The sequence below is a fragment of the Triturus cristatus genome, chromosome 7 (genome assembly GCF_964204655.1).
Source record: "Triturus cristatus chromosome 7, aTriCri1.1, whole genome shotgun sequence".
Classification (NCBI taxonomy): domain Eukaryota; kingdom Metazoa; phylum Chordata; class Amphibia; order Caudata; family Salamandridae; genus Triturus; species Triturus cristatus.
In genome coordinates this window covers 1,615,592,110-1,615,610,482 of record NC_140590.1, presented here as the reverse complement: position 1 = coordinate 1,615,610,482, position 18,373 = coordinate 1,615,592,110, and the positions used below count along the sequence as shown (strand labels likewise).

The 18,373-nt window shown below is 50.0% G+C and overlaps 1 protein-coding gene across 8 annotated transcripts in view; it reads right to left on the bottom strand.

Moving 5' to 3' along the window:
- Positions 1-18,373, bottom strand: part of BCL2L1 (BCL2 like 1) — a 60,432-nt gene that overhangs the window by 16,484 nt on the left and 25,575 nt on the right. The gene's annotated exons all lie outside the window — the stretch shown is intronic.

Here is an 18,373-nt window from a genome sequence, read left to right as displayed (position 1 = left end):
ACCACCAGACCGCCGTTCAAAGGCCATCACCACTGCACTGGCGTCCAAAGGCCATCACCGCTGCGCCGCCCTTCAAAGGCTATCATCACCACTGCGCCGCCCTTCAAAGGCCATCACCGCTGCGCCGCCCTTCAAAGGCCATCACCGCTGCGCCGCCCTTCAAAGGCCATCACCGCTGCGCCGCCCTTCAAAGGCCATCACCGCTGCGCCGCCCTTCAAAGGCCATCACCGCTGCGCCGCCCTTCAAAGGCCATCATCGCTGCGCCGCCCTTCAAAGGCCATCACCACTGCACCGCCGTCCAAAGGCCATCACCGCTGCACCGCTGTCCAAAGGCCATCACCGCTGCACCGCTGTCCAAAGGCCATCACCGCTGCGCCGCTGTACTGCTGTCCAAAGGCCATCACCGCTGCGCCGCTGTTCAAAGGTCATCACCGCTACCCCACCGTTCAAAGGCCATCACCGCTGCACCGCCGTTCAAAGGCCATCACCGCTGCACCGCCGTTCACAGTCCATCACCACTGTACCGCAGGTCAAAGGCCATCACCACTGCACCATTCAAAGGCCAACACCACTGCGCTGCAGTTCAAAGGCCATCACCACTGCGCCGCCTTTCAAAGGCCATCACCACTGCGCCGCCTTTCAAAGGCCATCACCACTGCGCCGCCTTTCAAAGGCCATCACCACTGCGCCGCCTTTCAAAGGCCATCACCGCTGCGCCGCCATTTAAAGGCCATCGCCACTGCGCCGCCGTTCAAAGGCCATCACCACTGCACCGCCGTTCAAAGGCCATCACCACTGCACCGCCGTTCAAAGGCCATCACCACCGGACCGCCGTTCAAAGGCCATCACCACCGGACCGCCGTTCAAAGGCCATCACCACCGGACCGCCGTTCAAAGGCCATCACCGCCGTTCAAAGGCCATCACCACCGGACCGCCGTTCAAAGGCCATCACCACCGGACCGCCGTTCAAAGGCCATCACCACCGGACCGCCGTTCAAAGGCCATCACCACCGGACCGCCGTTCAAAGGCCATCACCACCGGACCGCCGTTCAAAGGCCATCACCACCGGACCGCCGTTCAAAGGCCATCACCACCGGACCGCCGTTCAAAGGCCATCACCGCTGCGCCGCCCTTCAAAGGCCATCACCACTGCGCCGCCCTTCAAAGGCCATCACCGCTGCGCCGCCGTCCAAAGGCCATCACCGCTGCACCGCTGTCCAAAGGCCATCACCGCTGCACCGCTGTCCAAAGGCCATCACCGCTGCACCGCCGTTCAAAGATCATCACCAGTGCACCGCCGTCCAAAAGACCATCACCAGTGCACCGCCGTCCAAAAGACCATCACCACTGCACCGCCGTCCAAAGATCATCAACACTGCACCGCCGTTCAAAGATCATCAACACTGCACCGCCGTTCAAAGATCATCAACACTGCACCGCCGTTCAAAGGCCATCACCACTGCACCGGCGTCCAAAGGCCATCACCACTGTACCGGCGTCCAAAGGCCATCACCACTGCACCGGCGTCCAAAGGCCATCACCACTGCACCGGCGTCCAAAGGCCATCACCACTGCACCGGCGTCCAAAGGCCATCACCACCACACCGCCGTCCAAAGACCATCATCACTGCACTGCCTTTCAAAGACCATCACCACTGCACCGCCGTTCAAAGGCCATCACCACTGCACCGGCGTCCAAAGGCCATCACCACCGCACCGCCGTTCAAAGGCCATCACCACTGCACCGCCGTTAACTGCACCGCCGTTCAAAGGCCATCACCGCTGCGCCGCCCTTCAAAGGCCATCACCGCTGCGCCACCCTTCAAAGGCCATCACCGCTGCGCCACCCTTCAAAGGCCATCACCGCTGCGCCGCCCTTCAAAGGCCATCACCGCTGCGCCGCCCTTCAAAGGCCATCACTGCTGCGCCGCCCTTCAAAGGCCATCGCCGCTGCGCCGCCCTTCAAAGGCCATCGCCACTGCGCCGCCCTTCAAAGGCCATCGCCACTGCACCGCCGTCCAAAGGCCATCACCACCACACCGCCGTCCAAAGGCCATCATCACCGCACTGCCTTTCAAAGACCATCACCACCGGACCGCCGTTCAAAGGCCATCACCACTGCACTGGCGTCCAAAGGCCATCACCGCTGCGCCGCCCTTCAAAGGCTATCATCACCACTGCGCCGCCCTTCAAAGGCCATCACCGCTGCGCCGCCCTTCAAAGGCCATCACCGCTGCGCCGCCCTTCAAAGGCCATCACCGCTGCGCCGCCCTTCAAAGGCCATCACCGCTGCGCCGCCCTTCAAAGGCCATCACCGCTGCGCCGCCCTTCAAAGGCCATCACCGCTGCGCCGCCCTTCAAAGGCCATCACCGCTGCGCCGCCCTTCAAAGGCCATCACCGCTGCGCCGCCCTTCAAAGGCCATCACCGCTGCGCCGCCCTTCAAAGGCCATCATCGCTGCGCCGCCCTTCAAAGGCCATCACCACTGCACCGCCGTCCAAAGGCCATCACCGCTGCACCGCTGTCCAAAGGCCATCACCGCTGCACCGCTGTCCAAAGGCCATCACCGCTGCGCCGCTGTACTGCTGTCCAAAGGCCATCACCGCTGCGCCGCTGTTCAAAGGTCATCACCGCTACCCCACCGTTCAAAGGCCATCACCGCTGCACCGCCGTTCACAGTCCATCACCACTGTACCGCAGGTCAAAGGCCATCACCACTGCACCATTCAAAGGCCAACACCACTGCGCTGCAGTTCAAAGGCCATCACCACTGCGCCGCCTTTCAAAGGCCATCACCACTGCGCCGCCTTTCAAAGGCCATCACCACTGCGCCGCCTTTCAAAGGCCATCACCACTGCGCCGCCTTTCAAAGGCCATCACCGCTGCGCCGCCCTTCAAAGGCCATCACCGCTGCGCCGCCCTTCAAAGGCCATCGCCACTGCGCCGCCGTTCAAAGGCCATCACCACTGCACCGCCGTTCAAAGGCCATCACCACCGGACCGCCGTTCAAAGGCCATCACCACCGGACCGCCGTTCAAAGGCCATCACCACCGGACCGCCGTTCAAAGGCCATCACCACCGGACCGCCGTTCAAAGGCCATCACCACCGGACCGCCGTTCAAAGGCCATCACCACCGGGCCGCCCTTCAAAGGCCATCACCACTGCGCCGCCCTTCAAAGGCCATCACCACTGCGCCGCCCTTCAAAGGCCATCACCGCTGCGCCGCCGTCCAAAGGCCATCACCGCTGCACCGCTGTCCAAAGGCCATCACCGCTGCACCGCTGTCCAAAGGCCATCACCGCTGCGCCGCTGTCCAAAGGCCATCACCGCTGCGCCGCTGTACTGCTGTCCAAAGGCCATCACCGCTGCGCCGCTGTTCAAAGGTCATCACCGCTACCCCACCGTTCAAAGGCCTTCACCGCTGCACCGCCGTTCACAGTCCATCACCACTGTACCGCAGGTCAATGGCCATCACCACTGCACCATTCAAAGGCCAACACCACTGCGCTGCAGTTCAAAGGCCATCACCACTGCGCCGCCGTTCAAAGGCCATCACCACTGCGCCGCCTTTCAAGGGCCATCACCACTGCGCCGCCTTTCAAGGGCCATCACCACTGCGCCGCCTTTCAAGGGCCATCACCGCTGCGCCGCCGTTCAAAGGCCATCACCGCTGCGCCGCCGTTCAAAGGCCATCACCGCTGTGCCGCCGTTCAAAGGCCATCACCGCAGCACCGCCGTTCAAAGGCCATCACCGCAGCACCGCCGTTCAAAGGCCATCACCGCAGCACCGCCGTTCAAATACCATGACCGCTGCACTACCGTTCAAAGGCCATCACCACTGCGCCGCCGTTCAAAGGCCATCACCGCTGCACTACCGTTCAAAGGCCATCACCACTGCACCGGCCATAACATACACAGCTTAGTTGCACTTTGGGACCAGAAGGACATCACCACTGCATTGTTCATAGGCCATCACCGCTGCGCCGCCCTTCAAAGGCTATCATCACCACTGCGCCGCCCTTCAAAGGCCATCACTGCTGCGCCGCCCTTCAAAGGCCATCACCGCTGCGCCGCCCTTCAAAGGCCATCACCGCTGCGCCGCCCTTCAAAGGCCATCACCGCTGCGCCGCCCTTCAAAGGCCATCACCGCTGCGCCGCCCTTCAAAGGCCATCATCACCACTGCGCCGCCCTTCAAAGGCCATCACCGCTGCGCCGCCCTTCAAAGGCCATCATCGCTGCGCCGCCCTTCAAAGGCCATCATCGCTGCGCCGCCCTTCAAAGGCCATCACCACTGCGCCGCCGTTCAAAGGCCATCACCACTGCGCCGCCGTTCAAAGGCCATCACCACTGCGCCGCCGTTCAAAGGCCATCACCATTGCACCGCCGTCCAAAGGCCATCACCGCTGCACCGCTGTCCAAAGGCCATCACCGCTGCACCGCTGTCCAAAGGCCATCACCGCTGCACCGCTGTCCAAAGGCCATCACCGCTGCACCGCTGTCCAAAGGCCATCACCGCTGCGCCGCTGTACTGCTGTCCAAAGGCCATCACCGCTGCGCCGCTGTTCAAAGGTCATCACCGCTACCCCACCGTTCAAAGGCCATCACCGCTGCACCGCCGTTCACAGTCCATCACCACTGTACCGCAGGTCAATGGCCATCACCACTGCACCATTCAAAGGCCAACACCACTGCGCTGCAGTTCAAAGGCCATCACCACTGCGCCGCCTTTCAAGGGCCATCACCACTGCGCCGCCTTTCAAAGGCCATCACCGCTGCGCTGCCGTTTAAAGGCCATCACCGCTGCGCCGCCGTTCAAAGGCCATCACCGCTGTGCCGCCGTTCAAAGGCCATCACCGCAGCACCGCCGTTCAAAGGCCATCACCGCAGCACCGCCGTTCAAAGGCCATCACCGCTGCGCCGCCGTTCAAATACCATGACCGCTGCACTACCGTTCAAAGGCCATCACCGCTGCACCGGCCATAACATACACAGCTTAGTTGCACTTTCGGACCAGAAGGACATCACCACTGCATTGTTCATAGGCCATCACCAATGCACCGCTGTTCACAGGCCATCACCACTGTACCGCCGTTCAAAGGCCATCACCACTGCACCATTCAAAGGCCATCACCACTGCACCGTTCAAAGGCCATCACCACTGCACCGTTCAAAGGCCATCACCGCTGCGCCGCCATTCAAAGGCCATCACCGCTGCGCTGCCATTCAAAGGCCATCACCGCTGCGCCGCCGTTCAAAGGCCATCACCGCTGCGCCGCCATTTAATGACCATCACCATGGCACTGCTGTTCAAAGGCCATCACCACTGCGCTGCTGTTCAAAAGCCGTCACCAATTCGCCGCTGTTCATAGGCAGTCACCAATGTGAAGTTCAAAGCCCATCAGCACTGCGCCGCTGTTCTAAGCCCATCACCACTGCGCCGCTGTTCCAAGCCCATCACCACTGCGCCGCTGTTCCAAGCCCATCACCACTGCGCCATTCAAAGGCCATCACCGCTGCGCCGCCATTCAAAGGTCTTCACCACAGTGCCTCCGTTCAAAGGCCATCACCGCTGCGCCGCCGTTCAAAGGCCGTCACCGCTGCACCGCAGTTCAAAGGCCACCACCGCTGCGCCGCCGTTCAAAGGCCACCACCGCTGCGCCGCCGTTCAAAGGCCACCACCGCTGCGCCGTTCAAAGCCCATCACCAGTGCGCCGTTCAAAGCCCATCACCAGTGCGCCGTTCAAAGCCCATCACCAGTGCGCCGTTCAAAGCCCATCACCAGTGCGCCGTTCAAAGCCCATCACCAGTGCGCCGTTCAAAGCCCATCACCAGTGCGCCGTTCAAAGCCCATCACCAGTGCGCCGTTCAAAGCCCATCACCAGTGCGCCGTTCAAAGCCCATCACCAGTGCGCCGTTCAAAGCCCATCACCAGTGCGCCGTTCAAAGCCCATCACCAGTGCGCCGTTCAAAGCCCATCACCAGTGCGCCGTTCAAAGCCCATCACCAGTGCGCCGTTCAAAGCCCATCACCAGTGCGCCGTTCAAAGCCTATCACCACTGCGCCGTTCAAAGCCCATCACCACATCACCACTGCGCCGTTCAAAGCCCATCACCACTGCGCCGTTCAAAGCCCATCACCACTGAAGCATTTTCAAAGCCCATCCCCACTGAAGCATTTTCAAAGCCCATCCCCACTGAAGCATTTTCAAAGCCCATCACCACTGAAGCATTTTCAAAGCCCATCACCACTGAAGCATTTTCAAAGCCCATCACCACTGAAGCATTTTCAAAGCCCATCACCACTGAAGCATTTTCAAAGCCCATCACCACTGAAGCATTTTCAAAGCCCATCACCACTGAAGCATTTTTAAAGCCCATCACCACTAAAGCATTTTTAAAGCCCATCACCACTGAAGCATTTTCAAAGCCCATCACCACTTAAGCATTTTCAAACCCCAACACCACTTAAGCATTTTCAAAACTCATCACCACTGCACCGTTCACGGTGCTGTACAATCACAAGCCGCAAGCTAGGGCCAGCTGAAAACAGCCTAGAGTAAGCAAGGACCCAATACCCGGCATTATACGATCTCTAAAGCTTCACCTTAGACCCTCGGCTCAGTCGGTGGTGCTGGCAGGTTGAGGTTTCTGGTGTCCAGCAGCACTGGAGCTGAGGGGATACCATGGCTGCCATGTGACTCAATATCACGTGTGACTGCCACCATCTGGGTAGTCCTGGATTTACAACAACAGCACTCCGAACTCTTCTCTTACCACTACATGATTGAGCTTAAGAGTTCCAGAAGACCAAAGCAATTGGCTAAAAACCCAGTACTGGCTTAGAGTTTCGCAAGTTACTTGGGGTCAGTAGGCAGCAATGAACTGCTACGCACCCAAATGGCCTACGTGCTCCAGTGGATGTCACAGATGATCCAAGTATTGCAATGCCTTGCTGTCCGTGATGGGTGTACTCACTTCCCTGCTACCTCGGGATGCCCTGTCACGGGTATTCCTCCTCTGTGGACCTTACATAATAAATGGCTTCATCAATCTCATGTGTCCTTCAGTAAAAAGGCAGCACAACTCACTATGCACAGCTTACAAAGGTTGTTGGGCAGGACCCATGTGCAGGGTTGTAAGTGAGAGTGGTGCCTTGCCCCTGGAGGACAAAGGCACACATTCCACCAACTCAGAAGCACATAGGCCACTGCCTAATTGCCTCTGAAAACCCTGCATCAGCAGGAGTGCTGCACAGTATGAGCAAACATCTGTCACCTTACAGTGAGAGAGCGACTCTTAGGCCTAGTAGAGCTGCCCCAGGCCCTGGGATCTGCACTGTCCTCTGTATCTGTACCAAGGTTTCCATGGTGATCATGTTCGTAAAGCAAAGTAGATATGTGACTTTTCATAAAGAGCTTCAGGAGCTTTGCAGCTTTTTTCCAAACCTCTTCTAGACCATCACATTGTACAAAGGAATAATTTCTGAAATGCATTCTAGTACACTGACATCATGGTTTATTCTACCGTACATAAATTGTCACTCCAAGTGTCTCAAGCAAGGCATTGAATGTCACATAAACTAACACTGTAAACGATGATATCACACAAACTGAAAAATTGTCAGCTATGCAATCAGGATGCCGACACTCTTGCGGTGATGAGTTGGTTAAGAGTGTGGTTTAGAGGCCTTCTCTGGGTAATAATGGAGGCAGGCTGACTGACATCCTTGAAGTAATGGAGCCACAAAAGTTTGCCATGGTGGCAGGTGTGCTGGTAGGCCCACAGTTACTGATGTGATGTTCGGACAGAATACGGATTGCATTACCAAATATCAGAATACACTAGGAAGCTGCACACCATACAGTTATAAATAGCTGGCCACATGGCCTACAAGGAGAGTCAGCCAATAAGGGATAGGATAGCAGTGGGTGAGAAAAAGAGTATCGTCATATACTTTAAGAAGTCAAATCTCTCTCCACACAGCAGACAGAGACTAGGATGTTCCTGAATTTAAGGAAAACAACAGAGACACTGTGGGTGAATAGGTTGACCCAGACGACCGCTATGGGGTGGAAGCCAAATGACAGAACTGACTAATTAAACGATTTTTTAAAATAGGACACAAACAGCAAATTAGACATCTGGGACAGAGATGGGTCCATTCATTTGATAACTTGTAATCTGAATTTTAAATTAGATGACTCACAATATTTCGAGTATTTATGACTGCGGCATGCCACATGCAGCCATATCCTGACAGCTTTTGATATTCCCATTAAATAATCTCAAGAAAATAGACTTTTGGAGCCTAGACTAATCGGAAAAGCAATATCCCTAATTTATAACATACTAGTTGACAACACAACTAAACAATTAAAATCCCAATATCGTACTGGAAAAGAGATACAGGTACGCTGGATGATACATTAAGAGAGGATGTTCTGGCTTATCAGAGGAGATAAACAATAGGTCAGGCCTTGTGTGACCCAATTTAAGGTCCTAAAATTAATCAATGACGCAGCTTTATAGATTTGCAATCAGTCAACCACGTCTGCATCAAGGCTGTGTCTTTAGAGGAACCTTTATTCGTATATTGTGTGGATGATCCATTCGGCACAAGTTGTCACAGATGAAAAAGTGAGGAAGAAATGCTAAACGTGCCCTTGCAGGTTGAGGTGGTTTCCAAATACTCAGTGACAGTTACCACTGAGATTTTATGATGTAGTAAACATTATTCGTTAGCCCAAGATTGATTTTCACCAAGCGAAAAACTGCACAAAGATGGTGGCAGCAATGTCCTACCAAAGATCGATAACGGATTCCGACATATGGACAGGTTTATGCAAACAGAAACATTGACTCACTCTAGCAGAGAACTTACCCAAAAAAATTGACAAGGTATGGACCACGTTGAAAGAGTAGATTTACATGAAAAATTACAGATATATTCATGAAAATATGATGAAGACATCTCTTTGGGGCTTCTTTTAATGGCAGAAAGGCATCAGGGACATCTACTCAGATGCTAAGGCTCACACCATAGTGGGGCATGTATATAAGCAACAAGAATCGCATCAAGAAATTCCCGTAACATGCTGTAATTATAAGCACACAGTGAATGAACTGGGACACCTCTCTTTATTTATTATTGCAAGTCGCTAATATCTTGAAAATTGCATTGGAAACAAAATCCTGCTGCATTCCATGACATACACATGAATGCACCTTGTTTTACCACTAGGCCACTATTGAAGTTTTTAGGCGTACAACTAATGATCTCTGACTAATGTCGTTTTGTAATATAGTTTTCATAATGCTGTAGAATCATCACACCACACTCTTCACTGGCGTGCTATGGATCCTCCCCAGACTATTCAGATCCATGATCATCATCTCTTAGTTAGACCATAAACTGTTTTCTTAGAAGTAATCAAGGCACAGTACTCCTTTTTCAAACTTTGTCCTTGTTGCCGGCACTTGAGCTCTCTATTCCCCTTCTTTCCGAATAAGGATGTTGTTTACCTTTCTCACAGTAATCCAGCAGCTCAGGCTGAAAGATATAACCTACAGTGTATATTTGCCCAACACTCAACATCAAATATCCTGTCGCTTTCATCACCGCCATCTCAATTTCCACCTCTGTATGAAGTTGGCTCTCTATATAGTGGAAAACATTGGATCTGGATCTAAAGGTTCCTGTTGTGTCCTTTGTTTTTTAACTCTAGCACATGGTAGCCTGAATAAAGGTATGTGGTAAACCCTGTAGCTAGTTTTAATTCACTTAATCCCTTGCACTGCGTTCATTAAGGATTTCACCTTGCCCTTAGCCACTGTCAACAACATCGCTGACTCCCAAAAACTATGCAACAACCTTTCCAACTTTTTCCACAGCAAAGACGCAAACATCTACAGCTCCTTCGCACACCAACCTAACCCCAGAGAACTTGTTGCTAACCTACCCACCACCAACCAAGACAGCCACTGTCCTAATGGGCAACCCTCACCAGAAACACAGCGGCAGTAATGTGGTCCATCCACTATGGGGAACCAACTGACCCATGCCCCCACTACTTCTACAACCTGGAAACATCACCAATCAGCATTACCCTGGCCCACATCATCAACATCTCCATCACCCCCGCCACTTTTCCCAGATGAATAGAAACATGCAGAAATCAACGCCCTCCCAAGAAGCCAACAGCCAACCTGAACCAACTGAGCAACTTCCAACCTATCTCCCTGCTCCCCTATCCTGGCAAATTGATTGAGAAGGCCACCAACAAGCAACTCACAACTCATCTTGAACTTCACCATCTTCTAGCCAACACCCAATCAGGATTCAGAAAAAACCACAGCACAGCACAGCAACAGCACTTATCACAGCCACCGATGACATTCGAATCATCCTGCACCCAGGGGGAAAAAAAATAAAAAATAAAGGAGGTACTCATCCTGCTCAACCCCTCTGCTGCCTCGGACACAGTTTCCCATAACACTCATCAGAACATCCACGAGATTGCATACAAGAATCGGCTCTCAAATAGATTGTTTCCTTCCTGGCAGGAAGCAGCCAATGGGTCAGGTTGCCATCCTTCACACTGGAGACCAACAAATTGATATGCAGAGCCCCACAGGGGTCATCCCTCAGCCCCACCCTTTTCAATGTATACATGACACTGCTCGCCAACATCATTCCATCACAAGACATCACCATCAACTCCTATGCCATCTCTCCCTGATGGACAAGACAACCACCACCTGAACCAACTTCACCAACTGAAAGACTGTGGTAGTAGACTGGTTGCAAACCAACCTGCAGCTCAACTCCGACAAGACTAAAGTACTGGTCTTCGGCAACAAGATCTACCTGGTAACTGTTGGAGCTAGGACCAACACCCATACCCACAGGCCACACAAGAAATCTAGGGATCATCCTAGACCTAAAGCTTCATCACCAGCAGGCTGGACTACAGCAACACTCTCTGCGCTGGAATCTCAAAACAACTCCTACACAGACCATCACTGCAAGACTCATACTCGCACTCCCACACCACACCCACAATACAACGCACCGCAGCTGAGGAAGCTTCACTGAATCCCCATTCACAAGTGCAGCCAAATCAAACTTCCCAGGCACACATACAAAGCCCTACACAACACAGGACCAAAATACCTGAACATCTGCATACACGTTCACCAATCCACCAGACATCTAACCTCTGCCTCACTGGCACCCATTTCCTGCATCCACATAAAGCAAAACTGAAGGTGCCTCATTCCCCTACATCGCACCCAAGACATGGAACGAACTGCCTCAACACATCAGAGCCTCCTCCTCACTTCTTGAGTTCCTCAAGAAGCTGAAGACCTGGCTCTTCTTATAAGCACTTGGGGACCACACACCTGCCCAAGCGCCTAGATACCCTCTTGGGTGATTAGTACGCTATACAAACAAACATAACATAACAATATTAGTAACTGAATGGGTTACTTCAAATACAGGAACCTTCATTACGCCCCAGAGCATTATTTCTTTTTACACTGAGCACTTCTGTTGTGATAGACCGGGTCTTGTGAAAGCAAGGGCACTTGGCACAGGGTTTCAGGCTCAAAAAAAGCTTCTCTTCATTACATTACCGACTTGTTACAACCCTTACCAAGAGTGACATGCACCAATGTACTATGTTTTTACACCTTATTGAGAAGAAACGTTGTCTTTTTACATAGATCCATCTCCCCTTTCATTGCTGCCAGATCACCACCTCAAATATTTGACCAGGATGTTGCTGTGTTTTTTAATAGTTCACAGGGCTTGTAGTAGTCACGCATCTTTTTAGCGGATGGCCAACAATGTGCCTGGGCCAGAGTTTTATGAGAAACTATCACCCCACCACTGCTCAAGTGCCTGGATACCTTCTCGGGCGAACAGTGCGCTATGCAAATCAATATAACAATACCAGATGCTTCTGCAGTAGACAGTCAAATGCAATCTTTGGGTCAAAGGTTGTGTGTTTGAGAAAAGTTTCGATTAAAAAAATGCTATTTGGTGGCAAAAAGTTGCACCTTTGATGAGCAGATGAACTTTTATTCGATACCAGCCCACCTAGAGAGCCAGAGGAGGATGACGGAAGGAGAGAAATTGTTTTGTGTAAGTCGGAAAAACAGAAACCTAAGAGAACAACATTTTGCATCTCATCAACACTTAACGACATCATGAGAAAATTTTCACCGTGAATTTCAAGTGCAAAAATCGTCACTGCAGGTTCATACTTTTGACTACAGAGTGCGAAAAATCTATTTTTAAGTACTGGTTGAATCCCATCAGTGCCAGCTACTCTGAGGGATTTTCACAAGCTTACATTATGTCTGAAGGTTAACTTTGTCCGACTGGTGTCAGAGGTTGATTTGGTGAACGGTCTCATCCACCTACATGTTAGTCTTCCATTTAAAAGAGTGCTTGTAGTGCAGTTTTTGCTTGACACAAAGCTTATCATCAAAACAGCAGGACTAAGTTGGTCATGGTGGCAACCCAATGATCATGGCTACGGGCCTAAATCGGTTTAATATGAAATGTTAGGAATATGGCTGTAGATCGGATTTATTTTAAAGAGCATATGTTATTTATTTATTCGTTTGCAGTTTTATATAGCGTGAACTCGACTTGAGGGTATCGGTGCGCTTTACATGAGCACCAGTTACATTACACAAGGACACATTTATTTTTGGTAGGCACGGGGAGATTAAGTGATTTGCCCATAATCACAGGATGTTGAGCAGACACCGATACTCGAACTTGGTTCCTCAGCTCCAAAGTTGGCAGCTCGGCCACATCCTCTCCTCAAAGAGGGAGTCAATAGGCATTTAAGTATGGATTGCTGTTGCTCTATATTAAAACCTACACTTAGATATTTAGTTACATGGAATCTCACAGATTACCATAGTAGGAAAGGGTTTTTGTGCAAGTTAACCCCTTTGACAACCTGTTGGTATAGTAGATTTGCACTATGAAAATCACTGTTAAGCCCTCTCAGGAGGGGATAGTGTTTTGTTTTGCCAGCTGTCATTTTATGGTAGTATGTCCGATGGCTACCTTGTGGGAAAGCTTATGCTCAGTACAGTAGGCCTAAAGTGGTTAAGGTGACAAGCCAATCACAACACCGATAGGCGTGACTGGTGCGCGGGGGGAAAAGTTATGTCAGATGCTTTCGGTTTGGGTTATTTATTTTGAAAACATATGACAAAGCCAATAGACCTCTAATAGCTCATGTTCTAGTCACTCACATTACTCCTGCTCTATAATTTTGCAATGCATGGCCACATAATTATGCACTGGAGCATAATTTCTGTAATTTCACATAACAAGCGTAACTCAAAAATCCCAAATTTCACTGGCGTAATTGAAATTTCACTCCGGCTTAGTATTTTGTTAGATGGAATCTTGCAGATTACCATAGTAGGCAAGGGTTTCAGTGCCCTGCCCCAAAATAAATCAGGGGAATTGAAGGTTTGCACTATGGTAATCCTTGGAAGTCTCTATTAATAGGGATTTTATATGGATATGACAACTGTCATTTTGTACATAATTTTACTTTTATTACAGTATACCTGATGGATGCCTTGTGGGAAAGTTTATAAACAAAACTGCAGGTGTGAGTTGATTACGGTGACAAGCCACTGATAAAAGGTTACTGTTTTTAATGAAAAGTTACAAGAAAGGTAGGAGGCTTGGCATTAACTGTGAAAAGCATAAGTTAAAGTCAGTAGGCATTTATGGGTGGAATGTCATTACTCTTTATTGAAGTCTGCAGATAGACATTTTGTTAGTATAAATATCAGGGATCACATATGTAGCTCTCCAGAAGGTATGACAGAGGTGTGGCGCAGCGGCCACGGTGCCTGACTCCGGACCATGGGGTTCACAGTTCGAATCCCGGCACTGGCGGCAGGTTGGCCCAGCACCATGTGACTCTGGGCAATAGCTCGCTTAATCTTCCCGACGGCCCCCAGCGCCGGGACACCTCTCCGGAGGTAGCTGTGCACTTTACAAATGCTGGTATTTCATATGTGTGTAATATATATATACATACACACACTCATGCCACCTCTAAACCCATACCCACCCTAAGTCCTAAAACATACCCTTGCCACCCCAATACCCACCCTAAACCCTAAAAATACCCTTGCCACACCAAAACCCATCCCCACCCTAAAAACTCCTTAGCACCCAAAACCCCATACCCACCCTAAATCCTAAAAATACCCTTGTAACCCGAAAACCCATACCCACCTCAAAATTACCCTTGCCACTCAAAAACCCAAACACACCCTTAACCCTAAAAATTCCCTTACCACCCAAAAACTCAAACCCACCCTAACAATTCCCTTACTACCCAAAAACCCATATATGTAAAAAAAACAAAAAAATGTAATACTTACACGTACTTACCTTTAAAACTTTAACAAGGAATATGCCTTTAACATTCATGCCTTTACAACAAAATTTGTTGCAATGGCATGCGTGGTAAAGGCATATTTGTTGTAAAAAACTTGCGTGGTAAGGCATTCATTGTGGTGTCGCATGTGTGGTGTCGCATGCGTGGTAAAGGCATGCTGGGTTCCGGCTTCATTGTAAATAAAGGCTGTTCACCAGTAAAGCATGGCCATGTGTACATGAAAGCTATCATCTTGTAACCTGTCCCAAAGGTAGACTGTGGAAGAGAAGAATATCCAAGAAACAAGCAAGCAGCCTGGTACATGGAGCGGCATAGGCACCTCAGGGGGTGGCACTCCACCGGTGAAACTACCAGACGTCCAGTATCTGGTCCACCTTTCCAGGGCAAATACAAACTGCAGAGGCAGCAGAGAGACATGGTGAAAGGGACAAAAGGCTAGGAGGAATGGAGAACTGTGAATGCTCTCCAAATACAAGTGAAGCCTGGGTCGCTAAGCAGCACGACAGAGACCTCAGTTTGATGCTTTGAGAGTGTTTAATCCTGAGAAGTAATGCAGAATAAACAAGGTTTAAAGACAGGGCAGCGTAAGCACTGGGCAGGTCATCCTGGGAGAGGAGTTGGCCTAACGGCTAGGGCGGTCGACCTCGAATCTGGGGAACTGGTTTGAGTCTCTGCAATGACGTTGAACATCCTGTGATTCTAGTTAAATCACTTAATCTCCCTGTGCCTAACAAAAATGAATGTGTCTGGTGCTATATAAAGCGCTCTGATACCCGATTAGGGTCAAGTTCACGCTATATAAAAAAAATTCTGCAAAAAATACTCCGAACACGTCATATGATAAACCCCATTGAACTCCAAGTAAGAATCAGACCAGGAGAATTGGAGGGGGGATTACCCTTCTCTGACGTCATTTAGAGAAGTCTTACAGCCATCATTAGGTGCAGAGACTCTCTAGTGCCCAAGCTCCAGCACTGAAAGTGGTGTATCTGAAAAGAGGAACACGCATTTATAACGTGAAAAGTATGTACAGCTTAAAGAGAATTTCTATCAACCATAAGAGAAGAGTAAGTTGCTTCTAGCTGACAGGGACTCGGACGAGAGTACAGAGAAGGTCTGCCCCTGTGCATTGGAACTGGTCAGAAGAAAACGGTATGAGGATATATGTGAGCAAAGACTAAAGTGGCATTAAATTAAGGAGCTGTCAGAAACCAAATCAAAGAAAATACGTATGCACGTTAGCCACGAGTCTGGTTTACTTCAGGTCTAAGGACATGTTAAAAGGGAGGCCAAAATTGACGGAAGGGTTACAATTGCATTTTCAAACAATAGCTCCCAAGATGTTCAGTTAAAAACATATCCATGGTCAGGAGCACCGGCTGTAGGGTTAGCCTGGGCCGATGGCGTACCTTGGGCGCATGGGTCATACTGTAAGCAAGAAAATGGGCCCGGTACCCCCTGGGTGGGTATCAAAAGGCAGTGGTGACTGGAATACCGTGGGCCCCAACAACTATGGGTCCCGGTGCACCGCACCTGCTGCACCAGTGATCCCCACGCCCTTGTTCCGAGTTACCACACCATGGAGCCTTTCTCCCTGCATGTCGTGTCCTCGTGGCGGTGTGCTCTGCGCCCACGCGAGAGGTTGCTGCGTCAGCAGGCGCGTGGGGAAGCTCGCGGGTTAACTTCAGGACAGCTTGGATTTACTAATTCTGTCCTGGAGCCCGGACGCCGTCCATCCGGCATCTCGCTCTGGTCTTTCACCTGCCCCGGGGTCAGCAAATGACGTTTCATTTTACTATTTTTAAAAAGGAAACATTGCTACCGTCTTGTAAGACACAATTTAAGGTGCACTTGGCGCGTCTTTCTCTTCTGGGCAGGCCAGAGGAAACACCTCTCGGGTTTCAGTGCCTTCTTGTTGAAGCGCCTGTGTGGTCCATGTGTGTGGTAGGATTTCACGTCTCCAGTGATCCAGCCCACAGTCTGGCCAATCCGCATCTATAGAACCCGCTCACCCTATTAAAGTGGGCTGCAGAATTTGCCATATTTTGTCATTCTCTACTGTTAAATTACTTGTAGAGCTAGTGTTCACTTTTACCCTCTTACAGAGGCAGCAAAGTCTGAGCTGTTTGGGCTGTCTCTATCGCCAAGGTTAGCTAGACCTTATGTTATCAACACTGCTTAGAGGGAGGGGCTTGGTCTCCGCCCACTTGTTGGTCGACTAGAGTACGTTTTGATAGGGTAAACAGCTTTTGATCCCACAGGAATAATGCTTCCTCTCCACGCAGCTACGATTAAATTGTTTAACTAGCAAAATAAGTCGCCAGGAGTACGGCAGCCTAGAGAATGCTTAGGAAAAACGCATACACTTCAACACCTCGTCATGGGTAGCAATTGCTATATAAATGCATTTTTTTTTACCTATTCTACCCCATCACTATCCTTCTCAATCCAAATAACTGACTAACATATCTACCACTCAAATTACTTTCATATTTCACTAAACTAATTCACCACTAAGCCTGTATAGTTTTCAGAGTACTGTGCTACTCGCTGAAAACAACACTTTAACCCCCCCACCCCCTAATCAGGGGTAGCAAGTGCTATATAAATGCAAGCCTTTTTTCCCTTCTCTATCCTTCCACTATCCTTCTCAATCCACATAACCCAACATATCTACCACTCAAATTACTTTCACTATACTCATTCACCATTAATCCTTTATGGGTTCCAAAGTAGCATGCTTCTCGCCGAAAAAGCACTTCAAAACCCCATCAAGGGTAGCAAGCGCTGTATGAATGCAAACCTTTTTCCCTCTTCTATCCCTTTACTACCCTTCTCAAGCCAAATAACTGACTACATATCCACCACTCAAATTCCTTTCATATTTTCACTATACTTATTCGCCACTAATCCTTTATGGGTTCCGAAGTAGCAGGCTAATCGCAGAAAAAGAGATTCAATGCCTCGTCATGGACAGTAAGCACTGCATAAATGCAATTACGATACAATAGTATCAAAAGTACAAGGGTTGGAGATTAAACATTCAGGGTCATGCAGACGACACAGTTAAGAGTTTTAGATAAGTGGATAATTAACATGGGTTGTTTTTCTCCGGCAGCACAGATCTCCACGCCTTTTTATCATTATCAGAGTGCAGTTGTATTTTTGAGAATAGTATGGGATGCCCAGGGTTACAGTAATGCGTTTGCATTTTTAGGCTTGGAAGCGCAGCGGTCACCTGACCTTATGCGTCCAAAAGAATGGAGATTTCACAGTACTACTGAGAGAGGTGCTTAGGCTCCACCCACATGTTCTTTCCTGAATAGAGGAGCTGATTGGGCCAGAGTTGTGTGTGTGTGCTTCCATTAAAAATAGTGCTTGTAGTGCACTTTTTGCTGGACACAAAGCTTATAATCGAAACAGCAGTTGGTCATGGTGGCAACTCAATGATCATAGCTACAGGCCTAATCGGTTTATTATGAAATGTCTACAGCCTTATTCGTAACAGGATTTATTTATTTTGAAAAGCATTTTTTTTTGTTTCAGTTTTATATAGTGCAAACTCTTCCTGAAGGTATTGGAGCACTTTACATAAGCACCAGTTACATTACACAAGGACACATTCATTTTTGGTAGGCACGGGGAGACTAAGTGATTTGCCTAGAATCACAGGACGTTGAGCTGACGCCGAGACTCGAACCTAGTTCCCCAGCTCCAAAGTCGGCGGCTCCGGCAGTTCGGCCACATCCTCTCCCCAAAGAGGGACTCAATAGGCATTTAAGGCTGGATTGTGGTTGCTCTATATTAAAGCCTACACATAGATATTTAGTTACATGGCATCTCACAGATTACCATAGTAGGAGAGGGTGCATGTAGACATTGTTAGTATAAATCACAGAGATTATATATGTAGGAA